At 31.8% G+C, this 24845-nt stretch overlaps 1 long non-coding RNA gene across 11 annotated transcripts; it reads left to right on the top strand.

Moving 5' to 3' along the window:
• Nucleotides 1-10658: 10658 nt before the first annotated feature.
• Nucleotides 10659-24256, top strand: LOC141447523 (uncharacterized). 11 transcript variants are annotated; one of them, XR_012454387.1, is made up of 9 exons: nucleotides 10659-10852; nucleotides 10946-11059; nucleotides 16391-16519; nucleotides 16699-16811; nucleotides 17072-17326; nucleotides 17409-17567; nucleotides 17816-18061; nucleotides 18500-18685; nucleotides 19573-24254. It is a non-coding gene; the product is annotated as an uncharacterized lncRNA (long non-coding RNA). The 11 variants fall into 11 exon arrangements; XR_012454390.1 differs by having other exon boundaries at nucleotides 10659-11059; nucleotides 16702-16811; nucleotides 19573-24255; XR_012454386.1 differs by having other exon boundaries at nucleotides 10659-11059; nucleotides 18500-18689; nucleotides 19573-24255.
• The last annotated feature ends 589 nt before the right edge of the window (nucleotides 24257-24845 follow it).

Raw genomic sequence — 24845 nt, 5'->3', positions numbered from 1 at the left:
TTGTATCAACCTGCTGGAGATACACTAACATTATATCCAAACGCGTAGCGCTTGCCTAAGAAGAGAGTGGTATCAACCTGCTGGTGACACCCTAATAATATCTAAAGTCGCAATAAAAAATGGTTGTATCAACCTGCTGGTGATACACTGACATTATATCTAAATGCGTAACGCTGGCATAAATAGAGAGTGGTATCAACCTGCTGGTGACACCCTAATAATATCTAAAGTCGCAATAAAAAATAGTTGTATCAACCTGCTAGTGATACACTAACATTATATCTAAACGCGTAACGCTGGCATAAATAGAGAGTGGTATCAACCTGCTGGTGACGCCCTAATAATATGTAAAATCGCAATCAGAAATACTTGTGTCAACCTGCTGGTGATACACTAACATTATATCTGAACGCGTAACGCTGGCATAAATAGAAAGTGGTATCAACCTGCTGGTGAAACCCTAATAATATCTAAACTCGCAAAAAGAAATGGTTTTATCAACCTTCTGGTGATACACTAACATTATATCTAAATGCGTAACGCTGGCATAAATAGAGAGTGGTATCAACCTGCTGGTGACACCCTAATAATATCTAAAGTCGCAATAAAAATTGGTTGTATCAACCTGCTGGAGATACACTAACACTATATCTAAACGCGTAACGCTGGCATAAATAGAGAGTGGTATCAACCTGCTGGTGACACCCTAATAATATCTAAACTGGTAATAAGAAATGGTTGTATCAACCTGCTGGTGATACACTAACATTATATCTAAACGCGTAGCGCTTGCCTAAGAAGAGAGTGGTATCAACCTGCTGGTGACACCCTAATAATATCTAAAGTCGCAATAAAAAATGGTTGTATCAACCTGCTGGTGATACACTGACATTATATCTAAATGCGTAACGCTGGCATAAATAGAGAGTGGTATCAACCTGCTGGTGACACCCTAATAATATCTAAAGTCGCAATAAAAAATGGTTGTATCAACCTGCTAGTGATACACTAACATTATATCTAAACGCGTTACGCTGGCATAAATAGAGAGTGGTATCAACCTGCTGGTGACGCCCTAATAATATGTAAAATCGCAATCAGAAATACTTGTGTCAACCTGCTGGTGATACACTAACATTATATCTGAACGCGTAACGCTGGCATAAATAGAAAGTGGTATCAACCTGCTGGTGACACCCTAATAATATCTAAACTCGCAAAAAGAAATGGTTTTATCAACCTTCTGGTGATACACTAACATTATATCTAAATGCGTAACGCTGGCATAAATAGAGAGTGGTATCAAACTGCTGGTGACACCCTAATAATATCTAAAGTCGCAATAAAAATTGGTTGTATCAACCTGCTGGAGATACACTAACACTATATCTAAACGCCTAACGCTGGCATAAATAGAGAGTGGTATCAACCTGCTGGTGACACCCTAATAATATCTAAACTGGTAATAAGAAATGGTTGTATCAACCTGCTGGTGATACACTAACATTATATCTAAACGCGTAGCGCTTGCCTAAGAAGAGAGTGGTATCAACCTGCTGGTGACACCCTAATAATATCTAAAGTCGCAATAAAAAATGGTTGTATCAACCTGCTGGTGATACACTGACATTATATCTAAATGCGTAACGCTGGCATAAATAGAGAGTGGTATCAACCTGCTGGTGACACCCTAATAATATCTAAAGTTGCAATAAAAAATGGTTGTATCAACCTGCTGGTGATACACTGACATTATATCTAAATGCGTAACGCTGGCATAAATAGAGAGTGGTATCAACCTGCTGGTGACACCCTAATAATATCTAAAGTCGCAATAAAAAATGGTTGTATCAACCTGCTAGTGATACACTAACATTATATCTAAACGCGTAACGCTGGCATAAATAGAGAGTGGTATCAACCTGCTGGTGACGCCCTAATAATATGTAAAATCGCAATCAGAAATACTTGTGTCAACCTGCTGGTGATACACTAACATTATATCTGAACGCGTAACGCTGGCATAAATAGAAAGTGGTATCAACCTGCTGGTGACACCCTAATAATATCTAAACTCGCAAAAAGAAATGGTTTTATCAACCTTCTGGTGATACACTAACATTATATCTAAATGCGTAACGCTGGCATAAATAGAGAGTGGTATCAACCTGCTGGTGACACCCTAATAATATCTAAAGTCGCAATAAAAATTGGTTGTATCAACCTGCTGGAGATACACTAACACTATATCTAAACGCGTAACGCTGGCATAAATAGAGAGTGGTATCAACCTGCTGGTGACACCCTAATAATATCTAAACTGGTAATAAGAAATGGTTGTATCAACCTGCTGGTGATACACTAACATTATATCTAAACGCGTAGCGCTTGCCTAAGAAGAGAGTGGTATCAACCTGCTGGTGATACACTAATAATATCTAAAGTCGCAATAAAAAATGGTTGTATCAACCTGCTGGTGATACACTAACATTATATCTAAACGCGTAACGCTGGCATAAATAGAGAGTGGTATCAACCTGCTGGTGACACCCTAATAATATCTAAACTGGTAATAAGAAATGGTTGTATCAACCTGCTGGTGATACACTAACATTATATCTAAACGCGTAGCGCTTGCCTAAGAAGAGAGTGGTATCAACCTGCTGGTGACACCCTAATAATATCTAAAGTCGCAATAAAAAATGGTTGTATCAACCTGCTGGTGATACACTAACATTATATCTAAACGCGTAACGCTGGCATAAATAGAGAATGGTATCAACCTGCTGGTGACACCCTAATAATATCTAAAGTCGCAATAAAAAATGGTTGTATCAACCTGCTGGTGATACACTAACATTATATCTGAACGCGTAACGCTGGCATAAATAGAAAGTGGTATCAACCTGCTGGTGACACCCTAATAATATCTAAACTCGCAAAAAGAAATGGTTGTATCAACCTGCTGGTGATACACTAACATTATATCTAAACGCGTAACGCTGGCATAAATAGAGAGTGGTATCAACCTGCTGGTGACACCCTAATAATATCTAAACTGGTAATAAGAAATGGTTGTATCAACCTGCTGGTGATACACTAACATTATATCTAAACGCGTAGCGCTTGCCTAAGAAGAGAGTGGTATCAACCTGTTGGTGACACCCTAATAATATCTAAAGTCGCAATAAAAAATGGTTGTATCAACCTGCTGGTGATACACTAACATTATATCTAAACGCGTAACGCTGGCATAAATAGAGAGTGGTATCAACCTGCTGGTGACGCCCTAATAATATGTAAAATCGCAATCAGAAATACTTGTGTCAACCTGCTGGTGATACACTAACATTATATCTGAACGCGTAACGCTGGCATAAATAGAAAGTGGTATCAACCTGCTGGTGACACCCTAATAATATCTAAACTCGCAAAAAGAAATGGTTTTATCAACCTTCTGGTGATACACTAACATTATATCTAAATGCGTAACGCTGGCATAAATAGAGAGTGGTATCAAACTGCTGGTGACACCCTAATAATATCTAAAGTCGCAATAAAAATTGGTTGTATCAACCTGCTGGAGATACACTAACACTATATCTAAACGCGTAACGCTGGCATAAATAGAGAGTGGTATCAACCTGCTGGTGACACCCTAATAATATCTAAACTGGTAATAAGAAATGGTTGTATCAACCTGCTGGTGATACACTAACATTATATCTAAACGCGTAGCGCTTGCCTAAGAAGAGAGTGGTATCAACCTGCTGGTGACACCCTAATAATATCTAAAGTCGCAATAAAAAATGGTTGTATCAACCTGCTGGTGATACACTGACATTATATCTAAATGCGTAACGCTGGCATAAATAGAGAGTGGTATCAACCTGCTGGTGACACCCTAATAATATCTAAAGTTGCAATAAAAAATGGTTGTATTAACCCGCTGGTGATACACTAACATTATATCTAAACGCGTAACGCTGGCATAAATATAGAGTGGTATCAACCTGCTGGTGACACCCTAATAATATGTAAAATCGCAATCAGAAATAGTTGTGTCAACCTGCTGGTGATACACTAACATTATATCTGAACGCGTAACGCTGGCATAAATAGAAAGTGGTATCAACCTGCTGGTGACACCCTAATAATATCTAAACTCGCAAAAAGAAATGGTTTTATCAACCTTCTGGTGATACACTAACATTATATCTAAATGCGTAACGCTGGCATAAATAGAGAATGGTATCAACCTGCTGGTGACACCCTAATAATATCTAAAGTCGCAATAAAAAATGGTTGTATCAACCTGCTGGTGATACACTAACATTATATCTGAACGCGTAACGCTGGCATAAATAGAAAGTGGTATCAACCTGCTGGTGACACCCTAATAATATCTAAACTCGCAAAAAGAAATGGTTTTATCAACCTTCTGGTGATACACTAACATTATATCTATATGCGTAACGCTGGCATAAATAGAGAATGGTATCAACCTGCTAGTGACACCCTAATAATATCTAAACTCGCAAAAAGAAATGGTTTTATCAACCTTCTGGTGATACACTAACATTATATCTAAATGCGTAACGCTGGCATAAATAGAGAGTGGTATCAACGTGCTGGTGACACCCTAATAATATCTAAAGTCGCAATAAAAAATGGTTGTATCAACCTGCTGGTGATACACTAACATTATATCTAAACGCGTAACGCTGGCATAAATAGAGAGTGGTATCAACCTGCTGGTGACACCCTAATAATATCTAAACTGGCAATAAGAAATGGTTGTATCAACCTGCTGGTGATACACTAACATTATATCTAAACGCGTAGCGCTTGCCTAAGAAGAGAGTGGTATCAACCTGCTGGTGACACCCTAATAATATGTAAAATCGCAATCAGAAATAGTTGTGTCAACCTGCTGGTGATACACTAGCATTATATCTGAACACGTAACGCTGGCATAAATAGAAAGTGGTATCAACCTGCTGTTGACACCCTAATAATATCTAAACTCGCAAAAAGAAATGGTTTTATTAACCTTCTGGTGATACACTAACATTATATCTAAATGCGTAACGCTGGCATAAATAGAGAGTGGTATCAACCTGTTGGTGACACCCTAATAATATCTAAAGTCGCAATAAAAAATGGTTGTATCAACCTGCTGGTGATACACTAACATTATATCTAAACGCGTAACGCTGGCATAAATAGAGAGTGTTATCAGCCTGCTGGTGACACCCTCATAATATCTAAACTCGCAATAAGAAATGGTTGTATCAACCTGCTGGTGATACACTAACATTATATCTAAACGCGTAACGCTGGCATAAATAGAGAGTGGTAGCAACCTGCTGGTGACACCCTAATAATATCTAAAGTCGAAATGAAAAATGGTTGTATCAACCTGCTGGTGATTCACTAACATTATATCTAAACGCGTAACTCTGGCATTAATAGAGAGTGGTATCAACCTGCTGGTGTCACCCTTATAATATCTAAACTGGCAATAAGAAATGGTTGTATCAACCTGCTGGTGATACACTAACATTATATCTAAATGCGTAGCGCTTGCCTAAGAAGAGAGTGGTATCAACCTGCTGGTGACACCCTAATATTATCTAAAGTCGCAATAAAAAATGGTTGTATCAACCTGCTGGTGATACACTGACATTATATCTAAATGCGTAACGCTGGCATAAATAGAGAGTGGTATCAACCTGCTGGTGATACCCTAATAATATCTAATGTCGTAATAAAAAATGGTTCTATCAACCTGCTGGTGATACACTAACATTATATCTAAACGCGTAACGCTGGCATAAATAGAGAGTGGTATCAACCTGCTGGTGACACCCTAATAATATCTAAAATCTCAGTCAGAAATGGTTGTATCAACCTGCTGGTGATACACTAACATTATATCTAAATGCGTAACGCTGGCATAAATAGAGTGTGGTATCAACCTTCTGGTGACACCCTAATACTATCTAAAGTCGCAATAAAAAATGGTTGTTTCAACCTGCTGGTGATACACTGACATTATATCTAAATGCGTGACGCTGGCATAAATAGAGAGTGGTATCAACCTGCTGGTGACACCTTAATAATATCTAAACTCGCAATAAAAAATGGTTTTGTCAACCTGCTGGTCATACACCGACGTTATATCTTCCTAACAGTTATTCTTTAACATAGAACGCTATTAAGGTCCTAGTTCTCGAAGTGTTAAGGTTTTATCATTCGGATGGTAGTATATTAGTAATGTATAGCCATTTCATTACCGTTTTGGACCGTATTAATGTGGCGGAGTTACATTAATTTAGAATCACACAAGTAGAATATTTGTCCGAACACAGAATCATTCTAGTGAGTAATCTCGATTTAGAAGTTTCGATCACTTTTCTCTTTGGAGGAAGTAACATGACTCAAAATCGTACTATTCTCTTTTTACAATTGAATCTACCGATATGTTGATTGTACGGTAATTTTAAATCAAAATTATTTGTTTAGAAGTATTATGAACAAATTTTTTTGTATTTCTAATTGTACGTTTGCGAACTGCTTATGTTGTTATGTGGGTGTAAATCATTAAACTTGACATTTAGTAATTGTGCGTACAATATTTTAAAAATCTAATAATATACATAAAAGAAACATTAATAAATAAAACACTTATTATTAGTTTTCGGTTTGTCCTCTGATGTTTTTTTAAGTTTATAAATAGGGTACTTTACATTTACTAAGATCGCCTTTTTGTCAGATCTAAATTTGTGACAATTATGGCAAAGTGGGATGTTGCGGCGGTTGTGGGAGGGGTCACCTTCACAAAATGAGTGTAGAGAGAGTCCCTCGAAAAGTCTATGGTGGACACCCAGGAGGAGGAAGGCCTAAAGATCGGCCAAGGATACGGTTCACTGTAGGATTAGAAGGCGGATTTGCAGTTGATGGGCGGTCAGACAGAAGAGTTGCAAAGCTACCGGCAGAGATGATTAAGACTTCCTGCTAAAGAGGCAAAAGCCCTGCAAGGGCTGTAGCGCCAAAGGAAGAAATAGAAGAAGAAGATGGCCAAGACAAACAGACCGTTATCGCACAAAATTGTGTTTAACAGGTCTCCTGAGGGTGTGGCTGTAATGCCTATTCCTAGGGGAATGATGGGGCAAAACTGTGGTCCCCACTTTGGTGAAATTTCCATGCAAAGGGTAAAAAAAGGAAAAGAAAAACAAATGCAATTTGAAGTACGAATTATTTGTATACTTCATTCTCCTGTTCCCAAATCTGATGACATTTTTGTGAATCGCAGACTCAGGGGACCTTTTACATTTTCTTGAATATACTATCCTAATTTGCCTGCATATTAGTAAGAAAATAAACAAATAAAATTAAGGAAGAAATACTTATATTTTACTTTGTTCTGCTTCGCTCGAACTTGAAGTTCCGAAGAAGGATGTTAATAGTGGCCATATAAATGTATAAATTTAAATAATTATAATTCCAAAAAAAATATAACAAATAATTAATAAAAATTATCATGCACATAGAAATTAATATATTCTTACGGACTAAAGATAAATTTATTGATTGTTTAGTTGATTTTTATCGGTAATTGTCGATTAAGAAATTCTCGAACGCCGTTAAAAGTATAAATGATATTTGATTCGAAACGATGCCCAGCTGCTCCCAAAAATAATAATTTATATTAAAAATATTATACAACATAAAACGTTAGAAGCCTGTGGAAAAAATATATTAAACAAACAAATAAATAAAGCGTATTGGAATTATAATTTTTGTAGTATTTTTACTTTATTATATATATTTATTTTTTTATATCTCATTTAAGAGAACTGCCACATATATATGGAACCACTATCAACTCCTAACGTCCTACCTACTACACTCTTGAAGGCAGGAATGTCAGGTTACTGGATTGATGTCTTCATATCCTCATCATTGCTGGACACTTGACACAGTTTAAAAAGATATATGAACGCAAAAATACTGTAACGCTTTTCTTTTCTTTTTGTGACGGAATTTTGAAAAACCGAAATACTTTCTTTTGTTTACTATTACTTTTATGAACGCACTATTTAAAAAGAATTATTTGTTGAAACCAGAAAATAGTCACGAGGCAATCACTTCCGAAAATTTAACACTACCGCACTTGCTGAAATTAAAAAATATATGTATAATAAAATGCGTAATTAAATTGCTTCACAGAAATAATAAAACATTTTAAATAAAAATTTGCTAAGAAAGAAATTATTTTTTAATTTTGGGTAGAAGATTAGCAGTGGTCCTAACATGAACATTTAATTTCAACACAAGCATTTGAAAAATAAAAATAAAATGCCCTCATAAATTTTTATATTTAAAATGTCTAGCCCAACGAGTTCTTAAAAAGTTTTACATTTATCATAAGATCATCCTACAAGGCGGAGGGATCTGCTAAGTGATCAGCGTTGTTGGGATTCCCTCGCAGAGTTCCCGGCATTCGGTGGCTCTTAGGTTTTCACTTTCTAGGATTTCTAACAGCTCATTGTCTCACACACAAACTCAGACAAATGGTGATTGAAATTCGACGCCAACACAATCCTCCCCTTACTAGGGATGTAAGAGGGAATAAAACAAAAAATTATTGGCAGAAAAAGATTTTTTTCCCTCTAAATTTTCACGAATTTATATTAATTTTTTTGTCTCTGCTAATTTAGAGTTTCACTCACGGAAAATTAATATTCGCGAATCTATAAGAGAAAGAGAGAACGAGAGTAGAAGGAGAATATTAGAGTGGTTTTTCTGTGAATTTAGATTTAGGTTTTCAGCACTTTTTTGATTTTTTTTTTTTTTAAGCATCAACTAATTACATTGGGGAGAGAATCTTAAACGAATCATTTCATTGTTCTTTACATTTAGTTATACGCACGCCATTATTAGTAAAACTCCAAGATAAAAAAATAATTGTTTTATATTTATAGATTATTTACTTCGAAAGTAACATGTGTTTTACATTTTACGAGTGTAGTTTATAAAGTGCTGAAGAGAAGCGCTGCCAAGCATAATAATAATACATTTTTTAGCGAATAGACATCGTTAGTATGCAGTTCTGCAGCATCTATCAATAAAGAAATGTGAAGAGCTAACCATGCAATTTTTCCCTCACCTGACCATTGATAGAAAAGTGTTTTTCCTACTAATTCATTACATCCAGAAGGAGAAATGTGCTTTTCTTTTTTGATTTTTGAAATTTTTCTTGGAAAGAAAAGAGAGAGACATTGAGTGAGTGAGTGAGAAAGAGAAGGGAGCGTAGCTGAACCCATTGTCAGAATACATCTCAAATGGGAAATAAATCAAAGCTCCATGGAAAAGAAATTAAATTATTTTTAGAAAAAAGCACAAACACTGAGAGAAAATGGACTCTTTTCAGAGAGAGAGGGTCCTTCAAATTCCCAGAGAAAATCGATATCCAAAATTAGACACGATTGCAATATGAAAAACAAATATTTAATTGTAAATTAATAAAATAAAACAAGTGTTTAATATGTAAACACTCCTTTAACTTTTTCATACTGTGCTCCTTGAATTTCAAACTTATACATTATAACTTTAAAATATATATAAATATATTTTAATGATAACATTGTCTAGATTCTGATAGAAACAAGACTGTACCACCAATCCTACATAAAAATGACGTGAAAAGAAATGCGCCAAAAATTATTCAACCTAAAAGTTTCCCCATCTTCATCAGCCAATTGCCATACCAACTCTAGTCAAAATACGCTACCTTGGATTGAAGCCAGACAAAATGGTTGCCCTGGAATTCATTCTAGACCCCCCCCCCCCCATTCAACACTGAAAAGGCAAGAAACTACCCATCACCCTCAACCTGAATAATATAAGTCTTGTGCTTACTTTTTTTACCCCGCCCAATTTTTGGTCAAACGACATCGTAAGTGATCGACTAAATGTTCCAATTCTCAAAGCATCAAGTATTAACAGTAAAAAAAAAAAAAAAAACCATTTTAATGTATCTAACCTCACACAAAGCCATAATGACCTCAAAATCCCTTTCACTCAAAGATCTGGAGAAAACTCGTTCTTTTCAAAATTTCACTACTCTACAGCATCTCATACTAAATCTTTTAAACCGAACACCTATCCATTTCCGCCTTTACCATGTAATGCTCCAAGGAGATTGAAGAGAAGTTGTCCTCGCGGTCTACTCATGATATCAGTAAAGTTAAATGTTCATGATAATAAATCACATAATAATACTGATCAAGTACCAAACATACTTGCAACAATTGTTGCAGTTTTAAATTTAAATAAAAGATTACAAAAATAAATCAAATAAAAGTTCTGAATGTAAATTATAACTTCAGAGTAGGAGGTATTTTCCAAAATTAAACATAGAAAAGTTAGAAGGTTGAATTAGACCTGCAGACTGTATGTATTTTCTTAATTTTATTACAAAGTCTGTAGTTCCCTTATTTCTAATTACTAACAGAAAGGATGTCATTAATTTGACGGTTTATTAAGAAGGACGTAGATCAAAAGATGGAGAAATAAACATGTTTTTAACCAATAGCGTACGACCAAAACACTTTATGACTGTTTGGAGTGGGGATATTATTTTCCCAGTTATTTTTCAGAATTTTTACGTAGCTGAGTATTGTGAAGTCCGTGTTAAAAGTTATGAAATGTCAAGTTTTTAAATTCTACATGTTATTTTTTTTTTAAATTATTTGCTTTTATTTTGATTATTATCAATAATGGTGGAATTCAGCCTTTTTACTATCCAAAGCCTCGAGAGGGCTTTTTTACTAGTGTGATACTGGTGAGGTTATGCAAATAAGTGTGTTCACTGAATTAGTGATTTCAAATTGCAGTTCTAGTGTTTTTTAAAAATTTTGATACACGAATTGTTTAGTTTTATTCAAAATGAATGGATAATACGATTTATGGATTTGGCTGCGGAATCAACAAATTCAAAATTTATTATAATTCAACAATTTGGAAATAGCCACAAAGGAAAATTATTCATGTAAGTTTATTTAGTTTTTATTTATACATATTTTCTATATTGAGTTTTCACCGGAAACACTTTTTGGGGGTTTTCTGGGTCGGAAAAGTTGATTTTTAAAAAAAATTTAAAACTACAGAAACTCTAAACTGTTAATTACGTGTCCGGTTACCTCACAATAGGACTTAGGTTTTTAGCGAAATCCCATTATTGGAAGTACACTTTCGGTAGATTTTTGTTTCTTAACTTCAATCTTCGCACTCATAAAATAAATGAACCATCACTTTTTCGTAAAAACAAGATGAGAGCTCTCGGAGATGTGTTGCATATTTATGGGTTTTACATGGTATTCAACTTGAAATGGGTGTAATTGTAAGTGAAAGTCGTCCTGTAATTGTTCTTAATGCAATTATGATTAGTATTATCCTTCATAAATTTAATTTAAAAATTGTTATAACTAATTACGTATAAAAAAGTACACTTCATCTACAAATATAAATGGCTGCGTGTGTCATAGATAATTGTAATAATACTCGTAATAAAATCCCCAAAATCAATGAAAAGTGAAAGCAATTCAGATTCTGTAGTTTTCCAGTTTTGCTCTGTCATTCCATCAGCAGCTGCTGTCTGTACAAAGTTCTTCACTTTTCCTATTAATTTTTTGGAAAATAGGGGGCTTGTTGGAGGATTTTTATTTTAGGCCCTCTTTCACATTATCCTTAATTTCTATTTTGTTAAATCAATTTATTTCTATATATATTAAATGTTGAAAAGAACAATATTTTAAAAAAAAGAAAATCAAGTAATTCGTCATTTATCTAACGTAGTTAACGTTCTTAATCCTGTTTTTCTATATAATTTTCCTTATTATTTGAGAATAGAAATTCCTTAACTGTACTATTCGATAATCCTTTTCTGTAGTATCCCTTTTTCTTTTGATTCTTTTTATTGCACAGAGTTTTTATTTTTATTTATTTCCCTTCGTGGAAAAGATATTCCCACTAGTGCCCTGTATTCCAGGTTATTGTTTTTTTCCCCCCTTGAGTCTTGGTTGCTTTAATCCATTATTTTAGGGTATGATTCATTCCCACAGATTAAATCAACTCACGACTTCCGAAGGAAAACAAAATGATAAAAACTTCGAATATTGGGCATAAATGGGACGCTCCTTACCATGTAGGGAACTAATACAGGATAGAAAACTCTATACACTAAAAAGTGACAAAAAAAAGAAAAGAATATTGTACAAAAGGATTTTAAATAGAGGAGAAGATCCATCTTAAAAAATAAGGAAAGTTATTGTAGAAAAATACGACTAAGAAATTAACTTTGCTTGAAAAAAGGCAATAAATCTAAGTTGTTGTTCCAAGTAGGTCGAAATATTGCAAATTCAAGTATAATTAGATAAGAAAAAAGACAAAAAAATAATTGTGTACTCATAATTTTTTTTATATTTATTTAATAAAAAAAAAAATCTGTAAAAAAAATAAAAACCATTTTTAAAAATAAACTATAATTCCAGACTCTTGGCGAGTATTTCCGATGGTTCCGGTCGCATCACTCTACCCCCACCCCACCCCATGAAATAAATTTATTTGCTAACGACAGATCTTGACCATCTGGGCTACCTAAGTTCAGATTGCTCTGGATAAATCCGTACGTTATTCCAGAACAATCCTGTGTGAATGAATGGCTATCTTTGGGAAAAGTAGATGTTGGGAGGTCCCCAGGTGACCACAAAATGTATTTAAAAAAAAGAAGTAGGTACATAGTAATAAAAGAAATCTTGATGAGGATCAGCCAATAAAAAAAAGGATATTTCTTTTTCATTACCAACGTTTCAACAACAAAGTGTTGCCCTGTCTTTGTGGCAAAAGTTATAGAAAACTTTCCACTTAAAATGAGATTGTAATATATTTTGGATTTTCCAATTTGGAAATGAAAATATATTACTAACTCTATTTTCGCTTAACTTCAAGGAAATTTGTTCTTGAAACGATAGAATTAAGGAATAAAAGAAAATTCTTTTTTTTTACAGATCCTTGGCAAGGCAAATTTTGACTAATTGATATATATATTTTATTATTTCTTTTTTTTCTTTTTCTTTATATATCCACTTTCAAAATTAATGATTGTTTTTTAAGTTTACAAAAATTGATCTTATTTTAGGCCATAACAGCAAGTTAGGAATTGAATTGAAGAATCAATCCTAACGTTGTGTTCAGACCTAAAATTTCTAATTATTGCAATACTATCAGACAATCAAAGGGTCTAGAAAGAAAAACGTTTTAATTTTGAAAATTCTATATAAAGAAAATATTAAAAAAAAAAAAAAGAAAAATAGAAAAATCATAAATTTATCAAATAGTTTTTTCCTCTTACTTTGATACATTTTTTTTTTTAGACCATTTTGTGGGATGAATCAGGATCATATTCTCCTTGTTGAATCAATTAACCAAACTGTTGCAATAGAAAAATACTCCCATCTGAAATTAGAATTAAATATTAATAAAAAATGCAAAATATATATATTTATTAATTTTTATTTTTTATTATGCTAAAATGTATTAAATATTGTAAAAAAATAATTTTAAAAAATTTAAATTTAAAAATACGTAAAAAGTACATTTTTTTTTTTTCTTACCTTCGGTTTTTCTTCTTAGGAAAAACTTAATTCTCCTTTTCTCGAGCTCTTATCTTTTCTGAAATACCTAATTAGAAAACACATAAAATTATTAAAAAGATTGAGTACTAACACTTTTTAATTGGTTTATAGTAGAATAGTGAGACAAAATAAATTAAAAAAAAATCTTTAAATCACGGGAATTAACGTGAGGGGACCTATTTTAGATTTTGGAATAAAAAATTAATAATTTTAGCAAATTATAGTAAAATATTAATAAACAGGTGAATTATAAACGTTTTAAATTTAGATTTTTTAAGAATTAGTTAGACAAAATCGAAACTTAACAATTTTAAGATGGACAGACCTAAGATTTCAATTATTGCAATACTATCAGACAATGTAAGGATCTAAAAAATGAACACTTTAATTCTGAAAATTCAAAAAATAAAAATAAATAAACTTACATTGATACTTTTTATTTTGGTGACCATTTTGTGGGATGAATCTGGATCATATTCTCCATGTCGAATAAATTAACCAAAGTGTTGCAATAGAAAAATGCTCCCATCTGAAATTAGAATTAAATATTAATAAAAACTGCATCAATTTAATATATGTATATAAAAATTCGTAATTTATTAAACACTGCAAAAAATTTAAATTTTTAAAACTACTTAAAAAGTGAAATTACTTTCTGTTGGATCTTTTACCTTTGGGCTTTTCTTCTTAGGAAATTTGTTTTATTTTTTTTCCTGCTCCTAATTTTTTTCTGAAATAATTTTAGACATTTTATGTTAATAAATAGAATGTTCTAATTGGATTTTTAAAGAATTAGTGAGACAGAATTAAATAAAAGAAATTCTTTATATATCGGAAATTAGCGTGAGGGGGACCTATTTTAGATTTTGGGATAAAAAAAATTATTTTACGGAAAATCGCGTGAGGGGGCCGATTTTCTTTTTGTAATGAAAATTGAATAAATCCATTAAATTATAGCAAAATATTTATAAAAGGATAAAGTATTAACATTTTTTAGTTGGATGATTAAAGAATTTGCAAAGGAAAATGGGGAAAATAATTAAAAATTAAAAAATTAAAAATCACAGAAAATTGCGCAATGGGTCCGATTTTCACTTTTTTAAATAAAAGAAGAAAATTATTAAAAAAATATTTTAAATAGTTAATATTGAGTGGATTAAACATTTTGGGAACGTTTTTGGGATTGGAAATTGTGAAAACAAGTTTAAAAAGTAATTTAAAAAAAATGAAATTCAATTCCATTTGGCTGGCCATATTGGATTCTCTCTCAGTCAAATTGGAATTTTCTTTAAACACATTTTTCTAATATCAATCAATGGGAAAATATGGAAAATTATATATCACTTTGAAGCTTATAACACAATAAATAAGTTTTAAGTAAAATTAGATGGAAATTGGGAAATTTTTCTTATTAATTAATTTAAAAAAACGACTTACAGCAGGGCTGATCTTCACAGGTCCAGAGCAGGCAGGAGAAGGGGGCTTTCCACTTGCTACGACAGCCTCTTGTCTTAGCATATATTTAAAAAAAAATTGTTTTTAAACGAGAAGATTTATACATATTCTATTGTAAAAAAATGAAAAAGAATTTCTGATATGGTCTTTTTTAAAAATTATGCATTAATAAACTCAATATTCAGGGATTATTTTTTTGTATTGTCACTTGATGTTGAAGTTTTATGTGTACGAATATTACATACATACGTGGACCAATCAGAATTGAGCTTTTAATTAAGAGGTATTTAGTAAAGAAAAGGAAGCTTTTAGATTTATTTTGTGACGTAATAGGTTTATAAAGGCTGTGTTTTTTCTTAAGTGCAAGTAAATGGAAAAATAAATGGCTGACTTAAAACTTTACATTGAATTTTAAATAATAATTTAATTAATGTGTTTTTTCTAAAGATGAACGAAATGATTTTCTATTATTTAAATTGGATCAAATTTATTCATTTAAAAAGTAGAAAAATATTAATTGAACTAAATAGTTACAAGGATTCAATTATTATTATAATTATTAGTTATAATTATTAAAATAAATGAAAATGAAATTTTAAATTTAATTATGTAAGTAAATATTTTATTTCACTTCTTTTTTTTAAATAAAACCCCAATTTATTCTTAATTTCTCATTTTATTTTTTAAATTTTACGAAATTATTGGGTTGGTGAGGGGAAGCTAGAATTAAAAAAAAAGAAAATCATTATAAATGGAGGCTGAGCAAATTAATATGTATATTTTGCAAAGATAAATTAATATTTTTCAGTAATAAATTGAAATAAGATAATGGTATCAGTATAAAGTAATTATTATTAATTCTAAAGCTGTGCTTGCTCGCCCATTTAATTGTTTTTTGTCCAAAAGAGACATTTTTTTTAATGTGACTTTTTACTACGCAACCATTTATATAGGTAGATATTGAAATGGAAATTTAACATCCTACAAAGATGAAGATACGTATCTTATTCATTAATATTTTCTTTAACAATTATTTCAAGTTATTTTGGAGATTTTTTTAATTAATAAAAAGTGGTGGGGATAGAAATTATTGGAAATTTGGTTCTAGTAGAGTGTAAGTCCAGTGGAAACTCTATTTGTGAAAATTTAAATTAAGAGTAAAACGTAAATTGAATGAAAATTTGAATATAATTAATTAATGCTAATTAAAAATTCAATTTTTTGTTTTAAAGATAAAGGTTGTATGGAGATTTGCTGATTCACATTTCAAAGGGAAAACTGCTATTTCATCACAGCTAATTGGTTTCTAATTACTATTTTATCTATTAAATTAATTTTTGGAACAATTTCATTAAGAAAAGGTATTCATTTTTGGATATAGTTTTAATAGTATCTATTTATAAAATCGTCGAGAAATGCATGCCCTAGATTGTGAATGAATTTTTTAGTTTGTAAACGTCAAGCACCTTGCATTTTGGTGCAGTATCAAACAAAAATATGAATAATAATAATAATAATAATAAAGTAATTTAATTTCCAGCAGCTGACTTTTGGAGCACAGACTCCGCTCGGTAAGACCATAGCCTGGAAGTTTTAGTTTCAAGCTGTGAAGAAGAATGATCCTGTGTAAAATTGATTCTGCATGGATTGAAGGTACCTCTACCTTGCAATTGGTTTATCTGTTGACCTGAATATAAGTCTTTTGGGGTAAGAACCGGATATCCATAAACTAATTGAGGTAGTTTCCTTTTTAGCACCTCGGATTTATTTTTTTTTAACAGAATGAGGAGTGAGAAATTTAAAATTGTCTTTGATTAAATTTAGATTAATTTCTATTCATTATTATTTCAATTTGAGCAATGGGAGCATTTTTGTTCCTATTAGCTCCACAAATGTAATTCTGTTGCGAGCAGTTGGCTTTTGGACCCTGCTTTGGATACAGTATCTTGGAATGATGAGATCCAATTGTAGAGACTGACCCTGTTGACCAGTGAGCTGTGTGTGATAGGGGTACTTTGGAACTACTTCAACCCAGCCCTGGATATCGACCCTTTGGAGCATACTGCAGGACTTCAGGACAGTGCAGTTCTTTTTACACGCCAGATCTATGAACTACAGAAAAATTTCTTGTCAATCAACGGAAGGAAGCTTAATTGATTTAAAAAAAAGTGAGAAATTAAAAATTGTTACTTTAAAATTTTATTTGAAATTGTTGATTAATCTTGACTAAAGCAGGAATTCTCTCACCAGAAATTTGCTTTTGGACTAATATTACAGCTTGGGATTGGTTCGCCAATCCTGAAGAATATTGGCCTTTTGGGTTTTGCTACTGAACAGTAGACAGCGCAGCCCAGGTCATTGAACTATTAGGATTCAGGTTAAACCACGGATTCTTCCACAGCTTTGGCAGTAAGAAAAGCAAATATCCTCATTAATTGTTTAGGAATGAGTTTTAAATTAGATTTATGGTTGTATTGCAGTCAATAATTTTTTTTGTTCTTACCTAAATGAAACATAATTATTTCACATGTTACCAAAAGAATCATTTTCCCATTCTTGTAATAAAAATAAGTTAAGGAAGCTGTACGTATTTGGTGCAGAAAACCAAACATCGTTTCTGTATTGCCCAGAAAAATAATACTTACACTTTTCTGTAGGATTGGGAAACAATTATTTGGCGAAGGAGATGTAGTTGTCCAGATTTTGGGATTTGGAAGTGTAGAGAACGCCGTTGGATAGGATCACAAAAATGATATGATAGCTGAATAACCCGGAAGGGATGGATCAGCAAGATGACCACAAGGAAGATCTTGCGGCGTAGGTGTAAGGATGGAAAGCTGAAGAAGGAAACGAATTTAGGGAAAACTAGGAGTTCTGCAATTAACGACTATTGTCTTAGTTCAGTTAAGTAAAAAGAAATATAAGTTCTTAAAACTATTGTAGGATATGATCAGAATCTTTTCTAATACTTATTAGAATAATTCAACAATTACAATAATAAATAATGAGCATAAAGTTCATGATATTTATCTATAAATATTAAAATTATCGTCTAATTTACAGCAAAACCATCTCAACTAAAAGCACTTTATCAAAAACGGAAACTAACAAAGAAGAAGTCAGCAGAAATGTTACAGAACTTTTGCTTTTTAAATTGCATTAATTTATTACACATTAATTCGAAAAATATGTTGACATTTTAATTTTATTAGAACTAAAATGAATCATAGATAATATATAATTAGAAATATGTAATATTTTTTATACTATTTATTTTATTCTGGAGAATGACGCAATATCTCGTCTTTTTGCACAATTTTTATACAAATTTATTAAAATAGGAATTTGATGAGCTGAAATGAGGGGAGATGGCGTGCAGAATGGATACTGGAGAGGTTTTTTTAAATTGTTTCTTCACATCTTGATGAAGCATGGATGATCTCACATCACAGACTGCTTTTCGATTTATGCTGAAATCTCGGGGTTATTTTTGGTCATAGCTGGAGATTATATCAGTTTAATTCAGTGTAAGTAAGTAACATATATTTTTTTCTAATGATGATACAATTTTTCATAAGTTAAAAAATAAATTGGTCTTTCTATTGTCTAAATGAAAGAACCTAGGCTTAGCTTATGAGTGTGGTGTCAAGCAAACCTATGCCACCGTAAATCTCTCTAGATTCTGTAATAGTAGATTTGTGTAATCCAATCTTGGCAGATTTGGAATCTGAAAAAGAAATATCTTGATAATTTAGATACTTATTTCATAGATTGAAAACAAATCGTGCATGTACCTCAATAATGAGCATATATAACATGTTGAGTTCATGGTTTCAAATTTAATTTCACCATGGCTTCAAAAAGGAACCAACAGTTTCACATATCGTACTCTATGGACATAGTGTAAGATTCAGGCGTTTTTGTGTGGTATGTTGCTTGTATAGTTAAGCTGGCATATCCGAAGGTACCACCAAGTAGCCTGAATCTTGTTCCAGTGGAGCGGGTTACATGGTAATGGTTACAATTTTATGGTTAGCAAAGAAATTATTTTTTATTGAATTTAAAACAAACATTCAAATAAAGAAAGGTATTCAAAGGTATGATTAAGTACTTAAATGCTGTTTAAAATTAGTCTTAAGTAGCCCTAATCTGCTTAAAATAATCCCTACAAGAATACCAGGTATTCGCACCTTTTTATGCTTTGTTAGACCTGTAAGTTAACTACTAATTAAAACCAATTCTCCCTAAATTTATTGTTATTTTAGTATACTTAAGAGAGAACTGATTGAATCCTTTGAAAATATACCGATTAGTGATGAAATCGATTCTGGCTTGGTTTAATATCCATTAACGGCTTTTTAGCTTACTTGTTTATTTATTTAACTATTTAACATAAGTTTATTTGATTATTTAGATTATCTAGAGCTGCTGATTAAGGAGAGGCTATTTTCAAGTTATCATTTAACGAGTGCTCTCTTTAACGGAGGGGATGAGAAGATGGTGCATCTCTAAGCTGGAAGCTACTTTGAAGAAGTAAGGAGATTGTGAACAGTGACCAGGCATTTTGACATCCATGAGCTTTTTCAGACAACACTGGATATTGGAAAAGTAGTTAATTGTAAGGCTGATTTAACTGCGTACTTAAAAACTAAAAAAGTTTTCAAATTTGAAAAAATGTGTGCCTAATGGCCAGCAAAGAATATAATTGCTGATGATTGCTGTTATGATCGTTCTGCCTTTTCTGGCGAATTCATTGATCTTTCAATTATTTATTCACATATTCAAATATGCAATTGATGTTTATAATTGCATATGATACTTCATCCTTTTTTTTTAACGGGTCTTTTCTTATTATTTCTTCCTTTTAGATGTAGAGGATTTTTAGAAGGGCATTTTTTTTTAATCATTTTGTGTAAAGTTCTTAAGTATATTATGTAAAGTGCAACTTTTCGTTTCTATGACATAATCTTTGACAATGGTGTCAGCTGATACTTTTGTATTTTAAGACAATCCACTAGATTGAAGAAAAGACTTATATTTAGATACGACACTATTATTCCGATTGACAATCTTGTCGAGATAGAAGTTCGGATTTCAAAAATTCTTGGTCTGTACGTCAGTACGAATCACAGCATAACGTAGCCTTTAAGTCTTATAATATCCGATGTTAATCTTCTAATGAACATAAAAAGAGAAACACTATTATATTTTTTAATTTTTACGAGTAATGGTTCCACCAAATGCAGTGTTTAGCAGACACACAATATTAAAGCTTTGTGGAAAGAATTTTAAATTAGATTGTCTCACCTTCGCCGTTGTTAGGGGGCGCTGGTACACGATTCCCGTCTCTCTGGGTTTAATTTTCTTTTTCTCAATCTCTTTGCTCGGCATTCATTACCAATTCTGTATACACTGATCAAATATTATTTTTAAATAAATTTTAGATTTATATTTCCATTAAATTCGTTAATAAAATGACTTATAATAGCTTCTTTTTCACTTAAAAGTTATTCCTCTTTAAAAAAAAATTAAAAGTGCACCTTATTGAAAATTTTAAATTTGTTTTTCAATTCTGGAGGCCTGTTCTTGTTATGAGCTTTTTAAGTCGAAGATAACATCTCTATAGCATTAAAAGATAGGTTAAGGTGTTTCTCTTTCCTATTTTTTTTTAGAATTTCTTTCCAGGAGATTTTCCATAGCTGAATTGCTGTCCAAGCATTCTCTTTTCTCGTGTTCAACGCTTCCATATTCTTCCTCGTAGACCAAAGGCGCAATAAGTCTCTTGTGGCTGCGGTGCCGTGGGGCATAGGTCTCGTTCCCCCATTTCTAATCTATCTTCGTGGACCATGCTCAGTTATGATCTTCTTAGCAAGGTTACCTCTTTTTATTTTCGAGAAAAGCAAAATAATTGACTGTGAGTTTTGAAATTTCAGATTATTTTTAAAAAAAAAGGAACTTGTCAGGGAAATCATTTTAAGTAAATAAAAAAGTTATAATAAACTTAACTCCTACTTCGATCAATTACTGAACAGTTCAAAACTGATATAGTTTTACCATTCATGTCTAATTATAAATTTTTTACTAAAATAAATTCTGAACTAATCAAAGTAGATGATAAAAAATAAAATAAGTTTCTTTTTTGTTTTTCTTATTATTTCATTTATTAATTTGTGAATTCTATAATTTATCCCTATTTTAGAAATTAATGTTATGGATCTTTTGAATTGAATAAAGACTTCTTTCTTTCTTATCAATGTTTACCAAAGTTCTAGACCTTTTTCGGTCAATTGGACTGTCGGGGCTCAATTTACGAGAGAGAGGTTATCAAAAGCTAGCATAACTATAATCTATGGTCTACAAAAAAACCACTTGCCTTGGAATAGTGGCGCTTTCTACGTTACTTTAAATTTTAACACCAAGATTAGCAACTTATTACCAAGTATACTCAATCAGTATTTACAGATGGTTGCGTGGAATAATATAAGATTTAAACCAAGTAAGTAATAAATCAAATTTTAGTTGTTGTTGTTTACGTTACTTTGTTGAAAGCTTTAGCTATATCCTATTTTGAAACAGTCGAATTCTATTTTATCTTATAAGTTATCTGTTGTTTGTGTGTTTCAAGTTTAGCCTCTTTTCTCATGTTTTTTCTGCTATACGCATTAATCGTATAAGTTTATTAGTAGTTCATATTGCTGGTAATAGAGTAGGAAGTGCTCTGACGTCTCTTCTTGTGTTAAGTTGTTAATCTTTTTGTATTAATTATATTGTTTATTTTCAAAATAAATGCTAAGTCTTATTTCTCTTAGACAGTCTTAATTGGCCGGAAACGGCACACCAATTAATTTGGACAGGATTTAAAGTTTAAGCCTAATTTTTTGTATCGCTTAAAATACTTTGCTGAACAATGAAATTTCGCTTAGTCCTAAATACAATCAGTTCCTTTTAAAATTCACAAAATTAATTAAATTACTATTTTTCCTTGAATTTTTGGCCTTAGATTAAGAAAATGGTGCCCACTTTTGGCAAGATACCTTGCCTAGTGCTTAGTCAAGCGAAGTACTATTTCAGTCCATTGCACTATTGCACGATCATTTAAGGTAAATTCTATAGATCTTGTTGCGTTCTAACTACAATTGTAACTTTTGTTGAAGAATAGTAAGTATTGATCTACTCATTTCGTGTGCTGCATTTCAAATATGTACATTCATTTCTATCCATGAGATATTTGCAAGTTTAGTTCTGTCTTAGTTTGACGCTGTGTGGAAATTTAATTGAATGTTTGCCATCTTTTCTTTTAGTTTTTTGTAGCAAATCTTGTGACTGAATCAACTGTCGATTTTTTAATTTTTACAAATATAATATATAATGAATACGTTGACAGTCTATTCTGTTAGACCATTGGAGGCAATTTAGGTATGGGAAGTTTCTAAATCCTAAATGAGAAATTGCCTTGTTTTTAAAAAAAACTTTTTTGTCAAGAACTTGTTTTTGCGCGCACGAAACAAGTCATCAGCGTATCATGGTTTGGTTCAAGTGTTAACTGTTTCTAAACTGAGTTCTAGTCCTTAACTTCCTCCTCTTAATCGATTTTGTACTACTAATCCCATCGCCTTAATACATTTACGATTACTTAAATAATAAATTAATAAAATTTAACGTATTATTATCGATATGACAATGTTTTATTAAAATATTAACCAAAATTATCGTTTATAAGGTAAATCAGTCACAATGCATGGTGGTTTGATTAGTGGAATGAATTCATTCGTATTTATTCCTCTGCCTTTCAGTTTTCAAATTAATATTTTTCTGTCAAACATGAGAAATAATCATAGTGAGGTTCCTGTTGGAAAGATTACGATCTTCACGTTCCACCAAATGAGAAATCGCCAAGAGATTTTGACTTTAAGACTTTTTTTAAAGTGTAGAATGATCAGGCATTTGTAATTAATTGAATAGCGATGGTTGTTTAAAATAAGAGGATAGTTACCCTCTTTTAATTATAATCCTCTTTATATTCCTGAGGTTTAGCTGTTTTCTTTCTGTAACTTAACTTTCGGGACCAATTCCGACTCTCGGGTAAGACTTTAAGAACCGAAGCTCGAAACTATCTCAGAAATACGTGGTGGGTACTTTTTTAGGTAAGTCAAAGAAGTATTTCAGTTTCTCCGAGGACCCATTAATGGTTTCGCGTCATAGTTTTATCGAAAATATTCATTTATTGTTTTTCATTTATGTTTATTTCAGTTAAGAATTTATTTATCAATTACTTTTGTATTTTCTCAAATTATTATTAATTTGCTTCGCTGATTACTTTTATTTTACTTAGTTTTTCACTTTACTTGTATATTCTTTTTTTATTTTTTGCATTATTTAACATAATTTTAAACAATTTATGGAAACTGATTCCAAATAGAAAATTTTTCGTCACAATTAATTTTAGACGTATTCTCAAAGGCTATTATAGAAAAGTCTTTTTTGTTAAGTTCAGTTATTAATGCGGGGGAAAAGAGAATTCAAGAATTCAGAACTGATTCAAGAAACTTATCAATTTCAAAATTTGAGAAGCTGTACCATTTTATTATATTTAATCATGCAGCGGAAGAGAAAAAAATTACATCCAAATTAAGTGTATTTTTAAAGAGTACTTAATAAAATGACTTTAAATGGTCAACTTCGTAAATTATGTAGTTGATAACCAATAAAAAAAATATCAGTGGTTGATTAAACGGTCACGAAGTTAAAAAGAAAGAGAAAACTCTCGGCAAGGTAGGTAAAATGAAGACGACAGCGTAATTACCTGACCTGCGGCTAGGGGATCGTCAAAACAGTTTTTTACTTTCTATTACCGCTATAATGGAAAGTATTTGATTTCATTGTTGATGTCCAATATGGCGTTTTCACTGGAAAATATAGTTTAGTGGTTTACGATGATGCTGAAAATGGCAGCGTCTATGCAATAGTCATCTGTTATTATTAGAATTAAATTGTATGCACTTCCTTTGAACTGCTACCTTCGTGCGTGTCCCTTTCTATGGTGAGCTCCTTGCTCCTAGATGAACGAGAGACCTTGACACGCTGTTGCTGTAGTTTTAATCACAGGAGAAAAATGAACTAAGCGAAAAAATACAAATTAATAATATAAAATTCTTTATTTGGTAGAAATAATAACAGAATATTAAATTTTCTTATTATAAAGATATAGCTTGGCTTAAGCCGTCTGCAGGAGTTGTTGCATGTTTTACAATTAGTTAAAAATGAATAATAATAATAGTATTAATAAAATAAATAATACCGATCTTTTAAATAAACCAGTTGTAGCATGTTTAAATGATTAATAATAAAAATTTTAAAAAGCATCTGCTAGCAGAAGCACCAAAACAAAAATATGGTTTGGCTTTAGAGCGACTGCCAGCTGGTATATTATTATTGTGATTCGTACTTTGCTGAATCAATATCTTTTTTTGTACTTTTACTAACACCTATTTTTTTTTGATAAAGGACACTTTGCTGAACAGAGTCATTTTACTGATGAAGTAATTAGTAATTCTCATGTCATGAAAGAAAATCTGTTTGGATCTCTGCTCATTTTCGCTCCGCGTAAAGGTTTGTTAGATTGACTATTTTAAATGAAGTTACACCCCCTTTAATATCTGGACGAACTAATTTGTGCCATCAAATTTT

The sequence above is a fragment of the Rhodnius prolixus genome, unplaced genomic scaffold, assembly GCF_049639745.1.
Source record: "Rhodnius prolixus isolate KJV_2025 unplaced genomic scaffold, Rpr scaffold_7, whole genome shotgun sequence".
Taxonomy (NCBI): domain Eukaryota; kingdom Metazoa; phylum Arthropoda; class Insecta; order Hemiptera; family Reduviidae; genus Rhodnius; species Rhodnius prolixus.
Note: the sequence above shows the minus strand (reverse complement) of the source record. Positions and strands in the feature narration are given on the sequence as shown.